The sequence below is a fragment of the Phyllostomus hastatus genome, unplaced genomic scaffold (genome assembly GCF_019186645.2).
Source record: "Phyllostomus hastatus isolate PE091 unplaced genomic scaffold, TTU_PhHast_1.1 phas_contig_254, whole genome shotgun sequence".
NCBI classification, from domain to species: domain Eukaryota; kingdom Metazoa; phylum Chordata; class Mammalia; order Chiroptera; family Phyllostomidae; genus Phyllostomus; species Phyllostomus hastatus.
In genome coordinates, this window is record NW_025333810.1 from 3,269,020 (window position 1) to 3,291,649 (window position 22,630).

Here is a 22,630-nt window from a genome sequence, read left to right on the forward strand (position 1 = left end):
ACCAAAAGATTAGAAAGATTAGAAAGCAGCCTCTCATAATCACAGCTGCTTGCTAAGCACTTTGTACAAACTTTTGCTCAGAAAAAGAAAAAAACACATACCAAATTAATAGAACCTAAGATTAAGCAATTGGAAAAACCTGCAGTCACACCTCCCTGTACTAGTTCAAACAAATACTTGTCAATATTTTATAGAACAGGAACACCAGAAGAAAAATTTAGTTGTTTTAGCACAAAAGATAGAATAGGAAAAGGACAAATGGCTACCTCCATATTACAGAATATCCTTTTATCATAATTGTCCTTAATACAAGAAAGAAATTGTTTATGTATTTGCTAAAAAAGATTGTTCCCTTTTTATTTACTCTATCATCAATCCTACTACCATCCCATAATTCCTTCCTTAGAGTAAAATTGTGATTTCAGTAATTAAAATCTCGAATACTCCTTAGATTCTGTTTTTGTCTCAACTACTCCCTATTTTCAAAAGTTCACTCTGGGTCTTCTCACTACACTTTCCTACTTATTAATTCCACTTTTCTGAATTTGTTTGTTCAAGACCTGTTTTGTAAATTTGATGTCACTACTGAAGTATGTATGGGGCAGCTGCTTCCTGGAACTCCCAGGAGAAAAATAGCACATGGCCCATAACTTGATTGCAAAGAGTTGATATGTCACAATCTGATTTATGTACAATATGTTAGACTTTGAATCTGTCCTTAATTTCATTAAGCCAAAGAGAGTTCAGATGTAGGAAAGATGAAAGAGAATGGAATTTTAAAGATCTCAGTTGGTCTATCCTTACTAATACCAAATACCCAATACAAAAGGGGCTAAATTCAGTGTGATCTATTTTGTAAGTGAAGTTTTATTGGAACACAGCTATGAACAATCATTTATGTATTTTTTATTGTTTTTATACTACAAAGAAAGAGTTGAGTAGTTGTGACAGAAACCAGAAGTCCTACAAATCCAAAAATTAAGCAAACAAAATATAACCAGAGACAATGAAATTAAGAATGAACAGTAACCAGAGTGGATATGGGAGGGGCTAATGGGGGGAAAAGGATGAAGGGTTTTTAGGAACAACTGTAAAGGACACATGGACAAAAACAAGGGAGGCTAATATCAGGGGAGGGAGGTGAGGATGGCTGGGGTTGGGAGGAGAGGTGGGAAGAAAAGGCAGACAACTGTACTTGAAAAATAAGAAAATAAAATAAATGAAAAAAAAAAAGAAAATCAAAAGTTACTTTTCCCTAAAAGATTGGAGGTTATGACTAGTCATGACTTTTATTAGCTGATTCCTAAACACAAATTAGAGGATATCCTGGTTACATTACAATCTTCTGACACTTAGCCTCTAGCTTTTCTTCATTAGTTGTACCTTAATGCTATATCACCAAATTTGACACTCCTGACTTCTTTAAGTGAAAAGACCTACTAAAATCTCCCTATTCTTGGCCTCACCTATTATCGTAAGTCCTATTTTCTATTCATATATGAGAGATTTGGACAAGGTTTGAGGATTCTAACTCAACAGCTCAATATTTTGATAATGACCAAGATTTTTACAACTGTTGAAATCTGTCAAATCACAGATCCAAGGTGCAGTTTAACTTCTCAGTAAGTTAAATACAAAGGATAATGGGGGTTTACAGGTTTTTAAATGTATGTAGAACTGAAAGTCACAAAAAATACTATGAAGGTGAAAAATGAGTACAGCTAAATAGTTCTAAGTGTTGTAAACTTAAATAAGTGGTGAAAGAATATTAGACATTAAGAACTCACTCATGAAATTTTAATTTCTATAAAAACTATTAAAAATTAAGAAAATAAAAAAATAATAAGATTTAAAAGGTAAAATAAGTTTGGAAGCATTCAGTAGTGAAAAGAAGGCAAAGAGTAGGAAGGAAGAATGCAGAACTCTAGAGATAAAAGTAAAATAATGAAATGATAAATCAAAGCCTACATATATCAATAATTTTACTAAATATAAATGATTTATATTTATATGATATAAATATAAATGATTTATAAATATTAAAATTAAAATAAAGTATTTTAGACTGAAACAAAAATAGATATTAGATGGTAATTATATACTCTTAAAAGGGTACAATGCATGTAATCAGTCAGTGAAGTTGAAAATAATACTGTAGAAAATGATAAACTATGTAAACCCTGATCAAAACAAAAGTTGAGAATATAAAAAAGAGAAATAGTCATATACATAGTCATAATACAAAGCTCATCTATCTCAGTAATTTCCATAACTAATAAAACTAGTTTAAAAAGCTAAGATAAAAAAGATTAGCAAACTTGAACTAATTGCAGCCAACAACTAACTGCATGTTTTTGATGCACATGGCACATTTACAGTAAAGAAAATGTATACCTGTAAACACATATAGTATAAAAGAAAAACAAGAAGATAAAGAAGGAAAAGCATGAATATAAGAGAAAGCAAAAACTAATGAAATAGGTAAATATACAATAAAGAGACCAAAAAAGCATAAAATTGACTCTGAAAGGTTAACCAAATCAATTCACTGCTGGCAAGGCAGGTACATTTACAAAAATGTGGAAAGATAATCAGTATCAAGACTGAAAAGGATTATTACCACAGATTCTAAACTTAAAATCATAGTAAGAGGTCATTATAAACAATTTTGTCCTAGTGAATTTCAAACACTAGATGAAATATGCCATTTACAAACTCTGTACATATGACTCTGTTGCCTTCAGTAATTGCTGATAAACTTCTGGTTGACCAATTTACCTGCAACTGACACCTATAGCCTTTGTAAAATATATACAAATCAACTACATAAACACCCAGAAGAGCAACTGAAAGTACCTGAGTCTAGAAGGATCTCTATGGTTGGACAAAGACAAACTTTAAGCATAAGATAGTTGTAATGATTTAATAATAACAGATAACAGAAAATTTAGGGCAAAATTATTATTTATAATAACTCCAAAGTGTAAAAAACTTGGTATATGTATTTTGAAGGGTATGTTATATGTGTATACCAAAAGGTGTTGCATGTCAAAGAAACCATACATAAAAATCTCACTATATAGAAAATTTCAAATCTAGATGTCTTTTTATTGTGTTCTTCCAGACAGATAAAAAATAATATCCCCAGACTTAAACACAGATTTTTATTAAATAGAAATAGCAAGCAAATATTCCCAGAACATTCTTGGTACCAAAAACTGACAACATTGAAATAATTTAAAAGGACAGTACAATGAAAGGAAGTGGCAATAATTCTATAGAAAGTGTTAGCTAATCAAGTCCAACAGTGAATTAAAGAAAGATTACAAGTGAGAAGTTTCATTGAAGTAATGCAGTACTGATTTAATATTGAAAATCAATAAAATAAGTCATCCCATTACAAAATAAAGAAAAAAAAACAAGGGTGAGATCATTTCAATAGGTGCTGAAAAGGTTTTTGACGATTTTCCATATCCATTCATGTTAATAATCCATAGTAGTAAACTTGGATAAGCACTTCAAAAATGTGGATTTCTAAATTTCAGCAAACATACTGCAAGATGCTCAGTGCTCAGTTTTACCAGTCATCAGGCAAATGTAAAGTAAAATTTTAACATGACAATATCCAGATTTCAACTGAAATCACTTACTCCAAGAATCAGAAAGAATGTAAACTGAATGAAAAAGACAATAGATGCCAACACTGAGATAAAGGAGCATTAGAATTATGTGCAAAAACTTCAAAACAGCCATCATTAAAAACTTAACCCAGCAATCACACAGCCCTTGGAAAAAAATTTTCTTTTAAATCTCACTTAAGAAATAGAACATAAAATGTAAAACCAAATAAAAATGTTAGAATTTAAAATACAAAAATCCAAGTAGGAAACAGCATGAAACAGCAGAGTGGAAAGCACAGCGGGGAAAACAGGAAACTAGGACAGATGAGGGAGGTAAGGTACTTTACTTCGATCTATACTCTGCCATCAGAGTGTAGTAAGTTATGTATATATGATGAAATTCTTGGAGTAAATGATTAATAGTTAAAGAGATATAGTCAAAAACACTAGAGATTAATCAAAATGGAATCTGAATAGTTTCAAGTAACCCACAGCATGCAAGGGAAAAAAAATAGAAATGACAGAAAGTACAAATAATAATGAAATATTTGATAACCAATAAAAACTAAATGTTGACTTAAGCCCTAGGATGTCAATAATTACAATAAGTTTAAATAAACTAAGTATACCAATTAAATGAGATATATTGCACAATAAAAACATGACTCAGGTTTATGTTGTCTTTTGAAGCTCATTTCAAATATAACAATATAGGCAAATTGAAAGTACAAGAATATCAAAATCTATATTATGCAAACATTAATAAAAGCTGGCATGGTTATATTAATATCAGATTTAGTCGACCTTTTAGCATAGAAAATTATCAGAGTCAGAGAAGAACATGATATTAATGATAAAAGGGCCACTACACCAAGAAGACTTAGCAATACTAATTATGTATGAACCAAACAAAAGAATTTCAAAAGGTGTGACATAAAAACTAATAGAACTAAAAGGAGAATGGACAAATTCACAATAATAATTGAAGCCTTTAATACCCTCTCAAAATAACTAATAGAGCAATTAGACAATAAATCAGCAAGAACATTGAAGAAATTTAAAAAACCATCAACCAGCAGAAACTAATCAACATTTTTATTGAGAATGCATCATTCAAGAGGAATAGAATACACAAATACTTTTAAGCACTCAGAAATACTCCAGAATAAGCCATATTCTAGGCCATTAAACAAATATCAGAAAATATAAAAGAATTGAAATTGAAACCAAAAAAGCCAGTGTCCATGCTGCCTGTCACCACCAGAACCAATAAGCAGAGTCAGGGATTGAATCTTTACGGGCGCTTTATTCAGATGGCTGGTGATTTGAAAAGACGGTGGGTTTCGTATCCTAACAGACCATATTATATTTTCTTTCAAGCCAGCCTTTTGTATATGGAGGAAAAAGTGTAGGTAATGGATTTGGAATTCAGGAAAGAGGTTACTCAGATAAGAACTGCAGTCTGGCAATTTACCAAATTCCCTGACTGGTGATTTTCTATCTGGGTTCTGGGTCCTGTGTCCTGGGTGATTTTTGTTATCTGTGTCCTGGGCAGCAGAATGTCCCACCTGGAACACAATGGCTCAGATACCATCTTGACTGCTTATGGTCTCTTCTGGAACACAAAAGTTGACGTGCTTGTGGTCCCCTGGAGTCAGGGTGGGCCGTGCCTTCAGTTCCTGAAACAATAGGGTTTTTTTTTACATGCTTTATCTCTAAGCTTATTAACTACTACCTAAAACTAAAATTTGCTAACTCTTGAGTTTCTCCATCAAAATCATACAGTGTGTTTTATAACCATCACAGTACTAAACTTAAAATCAATAACAGAAAGATAACTGGAAAATCACCATACCCTTAAAAACTAAAAAACAAACTATTAAATCACTTTTTTGATGATGTTTGGGTCAAAGAGGAAGTCTCAGAGGAAATGTATAAATGCCATGAAATACATGAAATATAGTATAGTATATCACAATTTTAAAAACACAACTGACATAGTGCTGAGAAATTAATAGCACTAAATGTATATATTTAAAAATAGAAAAATTTTCAAATCAGTTATCTGAACTTCCACCTCAAGACAAAGAAAGAAGGGCAACATAACCAGGGAAAGCATAGGAAGAATATAATAATCAGCACAGAAATCAATGAAATCGAAAACAGGAACATGATAGAAGAAATGATTGAAACAAAGACCTTGTTATTTGAAAATATTGCTAAAATTGGCAAAGCTCTGGCCAGGGTGACAAAAGAGAAGACACAAATGACCAATATCAGGAATGAAACAAGAGATATCACTGAATATCCTGCAAATATCAACAGAATAATAAAGAATACTAAAAACAATACTAGTGATAAGTTTGACATCTTAGATGGAATGGATTAGTTCCTCAAAGCATATGTTTTATAAGTGTAAAAAGTACTTTTATTGTATACTAAAGAGTTTATTGCCAGTCAGATGTTACCTGGATTTTATATGCTGAGAGCATTCATTGTACATTAAAGCAAATAACATCGAAATAAATAACACAGATATGTATGCTCTTGAAAGTTATGAGAGTATTAAAGGCATACTTTTACAAGACCCAGATGTGCATTAAAATGGCTTTGCATCACTCCATGCTTCTGAAATCTATTTCTAGTATAAATAAATCTACAGGATATCTAGATAGAGTTCATGTCAACAGCACTGAAGAATTATGAAAAAATATATTCCAGAACATCTGCTGATCAAGTGCATAGAGCTTATGGCTGGCTCTGTACAGACTGTAGAAGTTCTCAGAGCTTTCTTTGGAAATTTATTAATACTCAAAATTAATAAATAAATGCTAATTAACATGAAGCACTACAGGGAGTGTGCCATGCAAAGTTAACTTCAGTGGGTGAAAGAGCTATAATTGTGAAAGATTATATATCACCAAGTAATTCAGTATTATTACATGTAATGAAACATTAAAATGATTTTACATTTTTTAAAATTCTAGGTAAAATTTTCTTAATATATTATTTTCAGCTCTTTTTAAACTTTATTGTTAATATTATTACAGATGTCCCCATTTTCCCCCAGTTTTTGCCCACCTCCACCCCTTTCCTCTGGCTATCACAACACTGTTGTCTGTGTCTTCTCATAAATGGTAGTTTAAATGAACAGGAGTTGACCCTATTACATTTTATCAGTAATCAGGTAACATACTTCCAGCAATATTTTATCATAAACCCACTACTGAGATTCTCTTAGTTACCACTTTTTTTTCAAGGTGACTTTGTAAAAAATTGGTATTTGTGGAAGAATTTTTATTAATATACCTCAATAACACAAACTCCTCCTCTTAATCAAAAAGGGTGATACTAAAGAATTAGATAAAAGAAAATTCCACATTTTTAAAGGTAAGTCTCTGTGGAATTTATGAACAAAATCCAAATGACTAGATAAAAAGACATTTGTTTGAGAATATAAAGGAATATTATATAAATAAGAGCTGAATAATAAAGCCTAAAATGTATATGTCCCTGGCAAGGACCACTCAAGATTTTCATTAAGACACTATCCTTGGAATAAAAGCATCTAAATTATTTTCATCTTTGTACTTTATTCTTATTGGAAAGTGCTAGAAGAAAAAAGTTTACTTTGTTTAGATGTTGCAAATCTAAGCTTTCATTGAAAGAAAAAGAAAAAGAAGGAAGGAAGGAAGGAAGGAAGGAAGGAAGGAAGGAAGGAAGGAAGGAAGGAAGGAAGGAAGGAAGGAAGGAAGGAGAGAGAGAAAGGAAAGAAGAAAATAGCCTGATTCAAAGACACTCTATAACCTTATACAGTGGACATAGAAGCAATTCTAGAAAAAGAAACTGAGATGATTTGAATCAAACCTGGGAATATGGATGCAGTATAAATAAAATATAAAAAACATTTAAGAAAGTTACCCTAATAAAAGTAAAATTTGTGAACACATAGGTCAATTAGATACCCCCACACCACTGGATAAAACATTTATTTAATAATATTTAACAGTAAATTCAAATTTTATATGAACTATTGTTTAAGCGTGACTGAAATAAACGTCTGTGTCTCATGCCTATAATCTTTTACTTTCTTGGAGTTTCTGGTGCATTAGAATGGTCTGATGGGAGGGGATGGACAAAGCAGAAGAAGACAAAGTATTGTTAAATGTTATCCTTCCCCACAAAGAAACAATAATAACACTGGAAACATTTACATACCTTCTGAGGAGTATTCTCTGTAAAACCCTTTTCCTGGGCTACTGTTACTTGCTTTTTAGGATTTTTAACAGGATATAATACCATATATAATATAATATAATATAATATAATATAATATAATATAATATAATATAATATAATATAATATAATATAATATAAACTATATAATTATATATTATTATATAATATATAATATAATGCATAATATAATGCATAGTGTGAAAAGACTACTTAACTAACTCTCTTAAAGAATTCCAAAGGATCTGCACAGGTCAGTACATTTAATACCCAGGTTTAAAAATAGTAAAAAAAATTGTATCTTTGTAGTCCAATTCTTAGCTTACAACTCCAGCAATCCCCCAAGGTTCAAGATGAGCTCAAGAGATCCAAATATTTTGTAAGTGCACATTTTGTATCTTAGCTTTCTTCTAGAGGCAATAACTGAGATATTTTATCTCTTATAAGACAAACAAACAAATAAATTGTGACTCTGATATTAGACTTGACAGTTTAAGAATGATTCTGAACTGTCATGCAGTTATTAACATCTAAGTCCGTGCCTTTACACAGAGATCAACAAAAGCTAATTTGTTCTTATTGTGAATTCTTACCTTGTCATAGGAAGAGTCATATTTGTCTACAGTCTGCTTGATGGCATCAAAGAATGAATGGCTTTCTAGTCAAGGCAGATACCATGTTAAGCATAGAATTGATAGAAACACCAATGAAAGCAAGAAGTTTCACAACTGATTCTATAGTTCTGATTTTACATATAATATCTTAAAACTTTGAAACATCAAGGATATTCCATGTCATACCAAGCCAAGCCCTGTAGAGAAAGGCAAACTTATAGGCACTAATGATCCTGGGGAAGTGTATGACTCTTAAGAATCAACAAAGGCTGTCTCTCACCAAAACTCATTGTTCTGAGTATCCTTATTGGAGCAAAAAGATTGAGACTTAAGACACTTTGAATGTCATCGGATCCTCCTCTTATGGCAATATCATTTCAAGGAGGTTAACTGTTAGAAAAAATCTCCCACTTATATATTTCACACCCCAGAACCTCAGCCTAAGTTAAGAGGCAATCTGAATTGATCTAGCCTCAAAATCAGGACTCAAATAATTACGGGAGATGCATGATTCTGGCTGGATATTTGGCTCAAGCTGCATGCCCTTCCCGATTAGCCATTCTGAAGCAGCAGGCAGGCGTGATGAGCAACAGCCGAGTACGTCAGCATAAACTGAGTAGCTGTAACACAGGAAGCCCATGTGTATGTTGTGATGCCACATTATTCAAAGTGTGGCCCAGAGACTAGCAACTTGGAGTCTTAGATAAGGCCCTGGATCAAATTCTGCCTTTTAAAATTATCTCCCATTGCTTTGTGTGCATAGAAAAAGTTTGAAAAGTTTTGGAAGCAAATCAAAACTGAGTAAAAATGCTAAAAAAGACACTTCTTTTTTCTAACTCTCCTTTTCCTTCAAATCTTCAGGCAGCAGGTGTGATAGCATCAAATCTGAGGAGCCACTAGGATCAACAGCCACACAAGTGGAGAGAGCAGAAGCAAGAGCACAAAAAAACTGGGTTAGTCTGAGGACTGATCACAATCCAAGTTTTCTCCCCAAGAAAGAAATGGAAACATAGTGGAAATTTTGTACTGAATAAGCTCCCAATATTTACGGACATTAAATTGAGGAAGAAGGCCCCACGACCCAATGGCACACAGCACAGTGGTTTTTATATGCTGAAGACTGTTACTTTACATACCCAAGTCCACTCTCCCTGAATGGTTTCAAAGTCATAGATTCTACCACCTCCTTGATATTTCTAATCAAATATTTAATATCTACTTGACTTTACATGTTAATATGCATAAAACAGAAATCTAGATTCCCAAACCCAGCCCGGAAGTTTTCCCATTCTCCCCAACATGGATAAGTGGGGCCATTATTATGTGTTATTTTAAGCAAAAAAAAAATATGAAGAGTCATATTACTCCTTTCTTTCCTTTGTACTCTACACCTGACTTACAGTAAGTCACATTGCCGTGCTCTAAAGTAAATACTGAAACCAAACTCTTCTCATCACTTTCATTATGACCCCACTGAAGTCATAGTAGGCTGCTGTAGACCCCTCACTATTCTTTGTTTTACTTTCTTGTCTTTCCAGTTAGTTTGCTACAGTGCAATCAATATGGTCATTTTAATACCTAAATTATATCAGATCACTCCCTGTTCAAAACTTCCAGTGGTTTTCATCATGATTAGAATGAAATCTAGGTGTCTCCATGGCTGTACAACACCTGATTCTGCCTGTTTTTCCAATTCCATTTCTTGTCAATCTCCTCTTTACTTATAACCCTGACTCGCACTCCCCCTTGATATCTTTCTAACCCTCCACTTCACAAAATTCCTCCTTCCATTTCTATCTTTGTATTTGCTATTTCATTTCCCTGAAATATTTTATACCTATGCCAATTCTGCATAGAGGCCTTCCTTGATTACTGCCTAAAATAGCCTCTGTGATTCTCTGTTTTCTCATCTTCTTTCATTTATCTGATATTATATAATATAACCTTGTGATTATGGATTTTTCTTTCACTAGAATATAAGCTTCATGAAAGGCAAGAACTTGGTCTTTCTTATAAATGAGGTATCTCATTCTTAAACATCAATATAATTTAATAAGTATTTATGAAATATTTTCTGCAGGAAATTTGAAGAAAAATACAAATGCATCCTTGAAAGAGCAATTGAGAGAGCTAGTGAGAGAGAAATTTACATCATTACAGGTTTTCAAAGTCATTCTACTAGTTACATGTCTTAAACTGGATATGGAAAGAGTATTTGGTAGAAGAAAATAACTGAAAAAGTCAAATTATTTAAAATATTCCTTTATGAAAAAGCAAAACATAGAAAACAGCCACTGACTACATAAAATAAGGTGTATTTTATTAATTGATTACTTCATTGATTCATTAACAGAATATCTAGTATGTTCCAGGAATCCAGCCAGGATGTGAATCACAAGTGGGAAACTGGGAGCGAGTAACATAAGTTACAGCTCCTCATAGACAGAACAGATGATGTGATCTCAAGACACTTCACTGAAGCTCCACAGCAAAGGATAGTGTCTTTGATGAAACCCACCGAAGTCATATTTTCAGTTTTTGCATTTATCTGTTCCTTTTTGTTTGTTCCTTCAGTTCTTTTAGTCAAGAATTCTAAATTCTGTCACAAACTTCTACAGAGTAATCATGGATCTGGACCATTTACTTGCAGATCCAATGTTATAAGATACTCTACTAAGGCAAAATTTATCTCACTTTTCTTGTTCTAAGTGAACTTGATATGCTACATTAGTTGCCCCATTAACTTAATCTTAATTGACAACAAAGTGTTATTGATAGTGGTTTTAGAAAAATCCTGATTTATTTAAAGATGCTTAAGAATGGAAATGCTATAAAGGAAGTGATGAATTCACAGAGACATTGAAATGAAAACAAACTGACAATAATCATAGGGGGAAGGTGGGAGGGGAAATGGGGGGAAAGTGTTTTCAGGAACAACTATAAAGGACACAGGGACAAAACCAAGGCGGGGTGGGATCAGGGGAGGGAGGTGGGGAGGGAAGAATGGCTGGGGTAGAGGAGGAGTGGGGAGGGACTCAGACAAGTGTACTTGAACAACAATAAAATTTTTAAAAAATTAGCCCTGACTGGTGTAGCTCAGTGGATTGAATGTGGGCTGCGAACCAAAGTGTCTCAGGTTCAATTCCCAGTCAGGGCATATGCCTGGGTTGCAGGCATGGCCCCCAGCAACTGCACATTGATGTTTCTTTCTCTCTCTCTCTTTCTCCCTCCCTTCCCTTTCTAAAAATAAATAAATTTTTTTTAATTAAAAATTAAAAGTTAAAAAATTTTAAATTAAAAAAGTGATGTATTCAGATGTTATATTTAGCTTGCATGTATACATGCAATTACAGCTGAACACATTGCAATTGTGAAGGGGACTCAAAAAAACAATGTATTTATAAAATTGTGTACTTATTTTTATGTTTACTTTTTTTTCTTTCTCTGACTGATTTTTGTCACTTAGCATAATACTCTCTAGGTCCACTTATGCTGTCAGAAACGGTAAGATTTCCTTCTTTTTCTTTCTTCTTATTTTTTTTATTGTTGTTCAAGTACAGTTGACTCCATTTCCCCCCACCACCTACTCACCCCTACCCCAGGCAACTTTAGTCATCTTTAAATACTCTCCATTTGATGCAGTACACCTATTAAGATGTTTTTTCCACTGCTCAAAACCATTTTTGAACCCATTGATTTTGATTCCTTTTAGGGCTTCTGCCATTTTTTATCTCACCTCTTTCACATTGGCAAAACATTTCCCTTTGAGGAGACTGTGTGAATAGGGAGGCTGAGGCATGGGGATCATCCCATTTTTGGTCAAAAACTGCTGAACACTCAACATGGTGTTGGCAGGTGTGCTTGTAAATCATCCATCATGAAATGGGTAAAGACATTGAAAGAGTCTTCAAAAAAATTCACTGAAACCAAACACAACCTCCCACAACAACACCAGCTGGTAAACTGATACAGATGGGTTCTTAGAACACTCACCTAGCAGGGGAAGCTTATATTACAAGAGGACTGGCCTCCAGAAGATAATTCCATGTTGGGGGGGAATACTCCCTTATATTTCCAAGTATAATTTATTTGCATCTTGACAAAGAGAAATCACACTTCTTTTGTTCTAACAAAAACTGAAGAGGATAGAAAACAGACAAATTATCAGAGAAAGCTGATAAAGCAGCAAAGTAAAGAACATGAAATAAATTATCACATTATAAAAAGGGGCTAATTACCATATTTTGATGTGTATAATGCACTCTCATGTTTTTAGCCTAAACTTTCAGGAAAAAAGTCATTGTAATTTGTTAATTCAATTTTATTTATATATATTTAGATACCTGTTTTATGTATTATAAAGGAATTTGAACATTTATTTTTGAACATATTATGGTACAAGAAATTTTATGTAACAAATAATTACAAAACATAAGAAATACAGGATACAAGAAATTTTATATACCAGTAAAAAATTTACAATAGTTACACATCATAGAAGGTCAAGAACCCTTCATCACTGTCAATATCAGAAGTTATTGCTTTCTAAAATTACACTTTTAACCCATAAGCATAAACAAAAGAATTAAAATCATTTATATAGATACAGAGTTAGTATTACCCATATATACCCATGTATAATGAGCATCCTTATTTTCCCTCAAAAACTTCGACAAAAAGTGTAAATTATACATGGCAAAATATGGTTGAGGGACATGTGTGCTTACATCTATTGTGAAGACTGATAAAATAATCTGAATGATTTTATACTCCACGTTCTTTTTATTTAGTTAAATTTATATTGCATGTTATATTACAACACATTTTCTCATTAAACATTAATGCAAAAGTGTCTGAATGTTAATCATTTATTATATTTATAATAGTTTATTATTTCTTCTTCCTAAATTACTTAGAATAAAATGTGTTCTCAAAGATTTTCTTTTAAAGGACTTTACAGACTAGTGATATCAGCAAATATAATGCATGGTTCATGTCTGAAAGAAAATAACTGTTTCTTAATAGAGCAGTATCCCCAAACACTGGCTCACAGAGAAGAAGCAGTTCATATTACAAAAGGATAGCTACATGTGGCCTCATAATTTTCCCTTCCCAAACAAGGAGTAAAAATAAAATTCACTCTCAAAATGTTGACCATGAATTACAGGCCCACATGTTGCTCTAGTTTAGATAGGTCCATTAATTTCTGTCCGCTTATTATTGTAATTTAAAAACCATTTCCCCAAAAGATTTTAAGAGAACATTAAATCAATAAATGTCAACACCTCATATAAAATGAAGACAATATATTTCTTTACTTCATCTGAACAGATAATTACTTAGATCTAATGGGGACAAATTGGAACTCAAGATTACTAGGTCAGTCAATGATAATATTTTGTACACTACCAGGTAAAAGAAAGAGCTGAGGATATTTATTTCCTGTTGAAACTTGGTATAAAACTGCTTTGTAATTTTGATTTATTCTTATTCTTAATATAGCTTCACAGAATGCCTAATATTTTCTTACAAAACAAATTCCTCAGATCAAAAGCTGAAAAACCATATCAACAGATTTTATTTTGCTTAATACTGCATCACTCTAAGAATCAAGAAAATGAGAAATCAATTAATTAGTCATTTATTTTGAAGAGTAGAAAATATAGATATACATGTGACCATATATCTTATCGTGCATACTGCAAAAATGTTTTAAGTCAACCATTTTATAAATAAAGACACTAAGTCTCAGGCAATTAGAATTTTTCATCAAAAGTTACACAAAAATGTCTCACTTGTAGGTTCAATAGAAGCTACTTAATAGATATTTGCTGTGCTAATTATGTAACGGCTCTCAGTTAATATATACATATGCTAACTTTGTTCATAATGAATACAGCATAAAACCAATGGGAGTTACTACAAGTCATGAAACCCCTATTTATTTTGGTGTATAGGTTAGGTGACACAGCTAGTAACTGTGAGATTCCTTTCAATACAAATTACAATTTGTATTCCTAGAGCTGTCTTGCATCTAGGAAAAGATAGAATAAGAAAAGGAAGTTTGTTTTCATTTATTGTCAGGACTTTGACCATGATGCACATTTCAAGTTTTTACCTTCAGATACTTACGTTTACAAATGACTGCAACAAGGAATCTACTATGCCCTTTCATAGATCTTTTGAAATGAGAAAATAATGATATTGTTGTTGATGACTTAACCTTTCTTTATTCAGCCAAATTCTTTCACTTTATAGGTAACTTTGAAAATGTATAAAGCTTAATAACGCAGACTTTTTGCTTTTTTGTTTGAATTTTAAAAAAAATTCTCTGTAATTGTCATTTAGTAAATATTAACTTGAAGACAGGTTTTGAAATCTATAAACCTTCCTGGCTGAAGTCCTCTAACTCAACTTCAAACTGCACAGGCCCTCAAAATAGGATGGCTCGAAAATGCCCATGAGTTTGATGATTTCCTTCATTTTTTATAGTGCCGTTGTCTTTCAAAGCATGTTCAAGCTAAGTTTGCTGAAAAGCCAGGAGTTTTTCTGAACTATTTTCATTAAACTCAGTTCATGTCTGCTTGAATCTGCATGCAGTGAAGGACAGAGAGGTGCATCTGTGGATGATGTGCTGCCATTCATACATATAAGATATCTAGCCAACAGCCTTGTGAGCAGACAGAGAATGGGCTTCCCAGGAAGCTCTTTAGGAAGACCTTGCATAACTTTTACTCTGACAAAGTAGTTACAAGACCTTCAGAAACAAGTTCATTTCCCCCTCTGGCAATAATCTTTGATCCCTTAGGGCTCTAGAGTATGGGTCTCATCTCTTATACTCATGTGACATCAATCTTTGGAGCATATTCCTTCCTGAAATAGAAGAAAAGGAATAGTGGGGGGCAGAGGGAGAGAGAAAAGAAGGAAGGAAAAGAGAGAAAGAGAAAGAAGAAAAGAAGAAGAAGGAGGAAGAGAAGGAGAAGAAGGGAAGGAAGGGAGGGAGGGAAGGAGGGAGGGAGGGAGGGAGAAAAAGAAAAGAAAGGGGAAGGAAGAAAGGTAGGTAGAGGCATATTTTTACATCCACTTCTCTTTGAGGAAAATCTTTGAAGTTTTAAGTAGAAATTTTATCTAAAATCTCTCCCAGGTGATCATGTGTAATTAATTATAATCTCTTTTATTTGACCTAAGGTTGTTGTCAGAATTTCTAATACTGGCTTTGGAAATATTCTGAATATTTTAGACCAGGAAATTTTGAGCCATTAGTGAAAACTTTACTGTTTAGTGATTTTTGTTCTTTTATAGTGGAAGTCCTATAAGTAAACAGCCCAGGTATAAAATAATACTGTGTAATTCTAATATATGTTCACATCCAAATTACCAGTTATTTTACTATTCATGTAAATAGGAAATGTAGTTACATAAATAAAATACTTCCTTGAAATAAAGTTTGAAAGAATAGGATAACTAGAAGCATTGATTACTATCCCAAATATTATTTAATGCAAAATACTAATGATCTTTTCTCTTTCAGACTTTTCTCATTTTATTAAGATTCAATTGAGATACAGCACTATATAAATTTAAACTGTACAGCATAATGAATTGACTAACATATATTGTGAAATGATTACAACAATAAGTTTAGTTAACATTCTTTCTTTATGATAAAACCTATAATGATTTACTCTCTTAACAATGTTCAGATATTCTAAGTAGCAGTGTTAACAGTTCGTCATGTCATACAGTTACATCCCAGGTACTTACTTATAACCTGAACTTTGTATCTTTTGACTACCTTCCTCCAGTTCCCCCTCCCCTCATCCACCATCGCTGGTAATCACAAGTCTGATTTATGTTTATATGATTTGGTGTTTGCTTTTGTTTTTAGATTCCCCACATTAGTGTGATTATTCAGTGTTTATCTTTCTTTGATCTATTTCACTTAGCATAATGCCCACAAAACCATCCATGTGGCTAAAATGGCATATTTATTTCCTTTATATACTTTAATACATATATTATATATATTATTCATACATTATATATTGTTCATACATTATACATTATATATTATATATTATATAAATATATATATATATATCACATACACATGTTTTCCTCTACCCATTCATCCATGAATGAACACTTAAGTTGTTTCACTGTCTTAGTTATTATAAATAATGCTGCTATGAACATGGGGGCATAGCTATCTCTTCATATAATGTATTCATCCCCTTTGGAAATATTCCCAAAAGTGAAAGCACTGGATCATGTGTTAGTAACATTTTTAATTTTTTGAAGAATGTTCCATACTGTTTTTAATAGTGGCTGTACTGATTACATTCCCACCAACAGTGAAGAAGTGTTATCTTTTCTCCATATCCTCACCAGCACTTGCTATCTTTGTATTTTGATAATAACCATTCTAACAGGTGTGAAATGGTATCTCACTGTGGGTTTGATTTGCATTATCCTGATGATTAGTGATGCTGAGCATCTTTCATGTACTTAATGACCATAAGTATACTCTGTTTGGAAAAACATTCAAGTTCTCTGCTCATTCTTTAGTAGGATTATTTGTTGTTGTTGTTGTTGTTGTTTTTTTTGCTAGTGAGTTGTATGTGTTTTTTATATATTTTGGATATTAACACCTTCTTATTTAAGAAGGTGTTAATATATAGATTGCAAATATTTTCCCCACTCCTTAAGCTGCCTTTTTATTATTTTGATTGTTTCTTTTGCTGTGCAGAAGCTTTCTGGTTTGATGTAGTCCCACTGGATTTTTGCTTTTGTTTGCATGTGCTTTAGGTGTAGTATCCAAAAAAACATCATTGCCAAGACTCATGTAAAGGAACAGTTTCTATTTTTTTCTAGGAGTTTGGTGGTTTCCAGTCTAACACTTGTCTTTAATCTCTTTAGAGTTGATTTATTTGAGTGATGTCAAATAGGGGTCTAGTTTTTTTTTCTTTTATATGCAAATATCCAATATTTTTTCAGAATTTCCAGAAATGTCAATACCTTTCTCAATATTTTGATAGCTCTTTTAAATGAGTATTTTGTTTGTTTGTTTGTTTTTTATCCTTACCTGAGGACATACTTGTCTATTTTAGAGAAAAAGTAAGGGAGGGAGAGAGGGGGAGAGAAACATTGGTGTGAAAGAAATACACCAGTTGATAGTCTCCTTTGTGCACCCCGACCAGGGGACCAAATAGAACCTGCAATCTGGGCATTGATTCCTGACAAGGAATCAAACCGACAACCTTTAGATTAACATTATGATGCTCCAACTAACTGAACCACATCTGCCAGGGTTAAAATGAGTATTTTAAATTGTAATTGGTATCTTATTTTAAAGTGAAATGGATTCTTATTGTAAAGATGTTAGGTACAGAAACATATGATAGAGTAAAAACTAAAATCAAATTCTATTTGAATAAAAATAACCATGTTCTGGGTTTTACAATGGATATACTAATTCCTTATAGATATAGTATATGGATTGTATGATTTACAATCTCACGAGTTTGGAATTCTCTTTTGTTTCCTACTGATTTGGTTATTCTGCCTAGTATACCATAAGAGCATGTTAAGGGCTTTGTCAACTATTAGATATTTAACAGTTCTAAGAGGAAAGGGTATAGAAGCCTAATTACTAGATGTGGGATTAAATGAGAGTGAGAATAAAGTTTCAGATGCTCTGGGTATGAATTGAGTCTTTGAGACTAATGTAAATTTGTTCCAAGACAGAATGAACTTTAAAAGAAAGGGTGTTATTTGACTTCTAAAGTGGGGTCATGGTCTTCTCATTTCTAGGTTTCTTAGTAGATGCAATTGAAAAGTATTCTTGATAAGGTAGCTAACTGCTTGATTTAGTCCTGTGGTCACATGGAGAAGAATCATCAGACCACTGCTAATATCAAGAGATGTGCTCACCAATATGGTAGGCACTAGGCTCATGTGTCTATCATGTACCCGAACTGTGCCTGGTTCAAGCTGAGATGTCCTGACATACAGGACTAGGAAGAATTAGTATAAAAAAAGCATATAAGGTACTCAATCATTAATGATTTTTCTTTATGTATTAAAATATTTTAGATATTAATTCAAATATACTAGTAAAATTAATTTCACTGTTTTTACTTTTTAAAATGTGGTTACTATAAAACTTAAAACTACTAATGTGGCATAAGTAATATTTCTCTTGGACAACACTGATATATAATGCCATGACGGGTTTTAACCATGTTGTGAGAAGATGACGGCTAGAAAGATTGGGAACCACATGAGTGAAGGATGGCACACACAGAACCAGGCTAGACACAGAGATGAGGATCCATTTCCCTGGAATGTGGAGGATGGGTCATTCCAGAGCAGGGAGGCTTCACTGGAAGCACAATCTTTCCCACAGCAGCTCACTGGCCTGGAGTGGCCTCCAGAATAAAAATCACCATCTTCCTCCTGTACTTCATTATCATTATTACCCAGTGATATCTCTAATGTCACACAGAGAGAATCTCCTGGGATGGTGAGATTAAATACCTATACTTTGCCTGTTGTGTGTGTACATATCTGACTTTCTATTTTATATATATTATTCAGATTGCTTCTAATTTTGTACCTTGTCATTGTTTAACTAGGTGTTTATTATGGATTTTTAAAAAAAGATTTTTGTATAAGAGTTCTGGCCAGGGGAAATGCAGCATTACCCCCTACCACCCAAATGGTACCTTTACACTATAGGAATTTTCAAATTTCCTGGTTTAATACATAAAATACATAAAAGTAGTATTTTTCCTTTCATATAAGTTTAATAACAATATCTAACCCATTACTCCTAAAGGAAAGTATGACAGGAAAGAAATGATATAATAATACAAATAATTACTATATTATATATAATGAAAATAGTATATATGATAATATATCATTCCTCATCAGCTTTTAATGAAATAAATGGCCCTGTTTTCAGATTAATTACCACACCATAGACACTGGTACTTATACAAACTGTTTATGAATATCACTAGAAAAAAATTACTCAAACCATTAGATCCCATCAAGATTGCTACCATTTACTGAGAACTCCAGGTAGAAATTTAAGGAGGAAAGAGGCATGGAGAGAAGTCCAATTAGGGAAGCTCAGGATTAATTTTCTTTAAGAACTATAGTTTCTTAGCTCCTTGACATTTAGTTCTCTCCATATTGAAGCCACATCTGCCACCACCTGTCTTCTCTGAATAATGGTCCATGTGAGCAAGGCAGATATCAGACCACATTTTCTAAGTAAAAAATTTGTTCTTTTGTTTTTTATCTTTTTCTCTATAAATTATTTTCCGTTTCTTCTGATTCCCATTTCTGTTTCTTCTGATTCCCATTTGTTACCAAAATAATATATATTGTGGTTCCTTTATAGTGAAGTGTCTTTGGTGTCTCTGTCTCACACACAAAAAAGTTGCTGAAGTAGATAAATACTTTATAGTGTGGTAAAAGTTGCATTTTTAATAGTGTTCAGCTTGTGTTCATAGTTTTACACATGGTTATTTATGGTTACTTTACATGTGGTTTATGAGAAATCTCTCTGAATTTCTTGAAAAGGCAGTCAGCCCCATATGGGTATAGTTAATGGAATCGCTCAACCATTTAGCTTGTATTCAAATAGCAATTAAAGTTGTATTTAGACCTATTCAGAAGTCAAAACTTTTGTGACTAGATACAGTTCTCTGCTTACCCAGTATTTTCTGTGTGGGCCATTGAGACAAATAAGAGGCATGAAGTCTGTTTTTCAATCAGTTTTGAGATAGAAACCAAATAGCTCATATCTCTCTTACTTTCAGGGATAATCCTTTTATTCAATGTCTAATAAAATGAGTTGCAGGTATTCCTCAAAAACTTAAGAAGTATTTTTAAGAATAGTGTTTCCTCCCACAACCAGTATCTAAGATTTGCTGAGAAATATTGGTGTGCCCCATAAACATATCTTGGTAGATCCTTATCACTTCAAAATTGCATCTAGCCTGGACTGTCCTCATTATAGCATTCTAATAATTTAATTTAGAGTTGTTTCCTTTGCTTTATGATGCTACTGAATAATATTTTTACCTTTCAGAGAACTCTCTCAATTGAGACTGATGTATTATGAGAATTATTTGATTATTATCTGTCTTCTTTATTTTACTATAAATGCCATGAAAACAGGAACCATGTTCATTTTCATTACTTATCATACCCTCAATTTCTAACACAGTGCTTCTTAGGTATTCAATCTAATATCTGAGCAATGAAAGAATGAATGCTCCTTACTGCTTTTCACTGAGTTGACAGAGGTTGGCCATTAATTTATAAAAGCTTATTACAGGGCAGGATAAACAAACTTTATTCTAGAAGTAACGATAGAATAAAATATAGAGTTCATTAGCACTGATAATTAGCACTCACTGCTCAACGGGTTTCATTGGCCACAATTGTTCAAGTCTCCCCAATGAAATGTCGAGGTATCTCATGACTTTATAAATTTAACCCAAACAACAGACCCAGGGAGAGGGCTTGTGTCGTTCCCAGTTTTCTGCCACAAAATATTTCACAGTGATTCTCATCAGGAAGGAAATTCATCAGCACTCAGTAATCATTAGTACTCAGGATTAAGGTAATGTAATTATAATAGTGGGAAGTGTAAGGGTATAAATGGTGATGGAAAAATACAATAAAAATAATATGTATGTATTAGAGGAGAAAGGAATTATGGAAATATATAATTAATTAATTATTAATTATTTAATATAAATAATTAAAAGAGACCAAAGAAGCATGTTGATTTCATTTGGATCCAAAAATCAAACAAATGAATATCATAAAGAATATAAATAAACAAAAAGAACATGTTCAATCTCCTTGATACTTCATGGAGCAGAGTTATCTTTCATTTTTACACTTTTTCTTAAAACATATCAGGATATCAGATCTACCCATTTCAACTGCAACATTCTAATCTTTTAATTTCCTACCAGTAAATTTCAGGATATAATGACAAACTTTCATTTTTCATTAGCAAACAATTTCCAGGCAAAAGTCATCCAATTATGAGCCTGTATTTAGGAAGAAAGGAGGAAAAGAAATCAAGAAACAAGCAGACACAAGGAAAATATTCACTAATCTTTTATTGAGAATATTTTGCTAAAGATTCACCTGTTTTCACCAGAATTAATAAGTTAATACTTGCCTAATTTGGATAATCTAGTTAATGTCAAATATTTTGTGCTCCAAGAATATCCTGAAATTTTATTTTTTATTTTACTTTTTATTGAATCCATTGGGGTGACATTGGTTAAGAAAATTATATAAAGTTTCAGGTGTACAATTCTATAATATATCATTAGTACATTGTATTGTGTGTTTACCACCCCCAGTCAACTCTCCTTCCATCACCATTTATCCCTCCCATATGTTCTTCTACTTCTCTCCACCCCCGACCCCCTCTGGTAATAACCATGTTATTGTCTGTGTCTGTGAGGTGTTTCTTCTTTCTTAATACCTCTACTTTTTCACCAGTTCCCCAAAAACCTCCCTCTGACATCTGTCAGTCTTATGAGACATGCTGGAATTTATTAAAATTCTATTTTTTTAATTTGAAAATTATTTTAAAGAGCAAATTTTTAAATTATATTAATTTTTTATACTGGTATTAAAATAGCTATAAAAATACAACCACAAATATTTTCTCAGAGATGGAACTCTAATTCATGGAGATAGCAATATTAAAAACAATAACAGATTCAAGACTTTTTAAAAGTTCTTTTCATATTGCAAGTTATTCTTACTTAATAGACACCTACATTTGAATCAGTGATATACATAAATGTTTCCTTCTAAAGGCACAGTTGGTAAAAATGGAACTAAATTATCTTTAATAATAAGATTACATAATGTAAAAGAAAATGAACTTTTTACCTAATCACACTTCTCTAAGTAGTAGATGCAACTAGGTGTTTTAGCTGGTGTCTCTCCATGACTCCAGGTGTGATAGAATGAGAGGAGCCATCATTTCACACTCTGATTTGGTGTCAAAGCAAACATCTTAAAGTGTTATTTATTTCTCTCTTTTTGTTTGGTAAAGTATGTTTTCCCATTAAAATCTTTTTTTTTCTAAAATCAAGAATAATTTC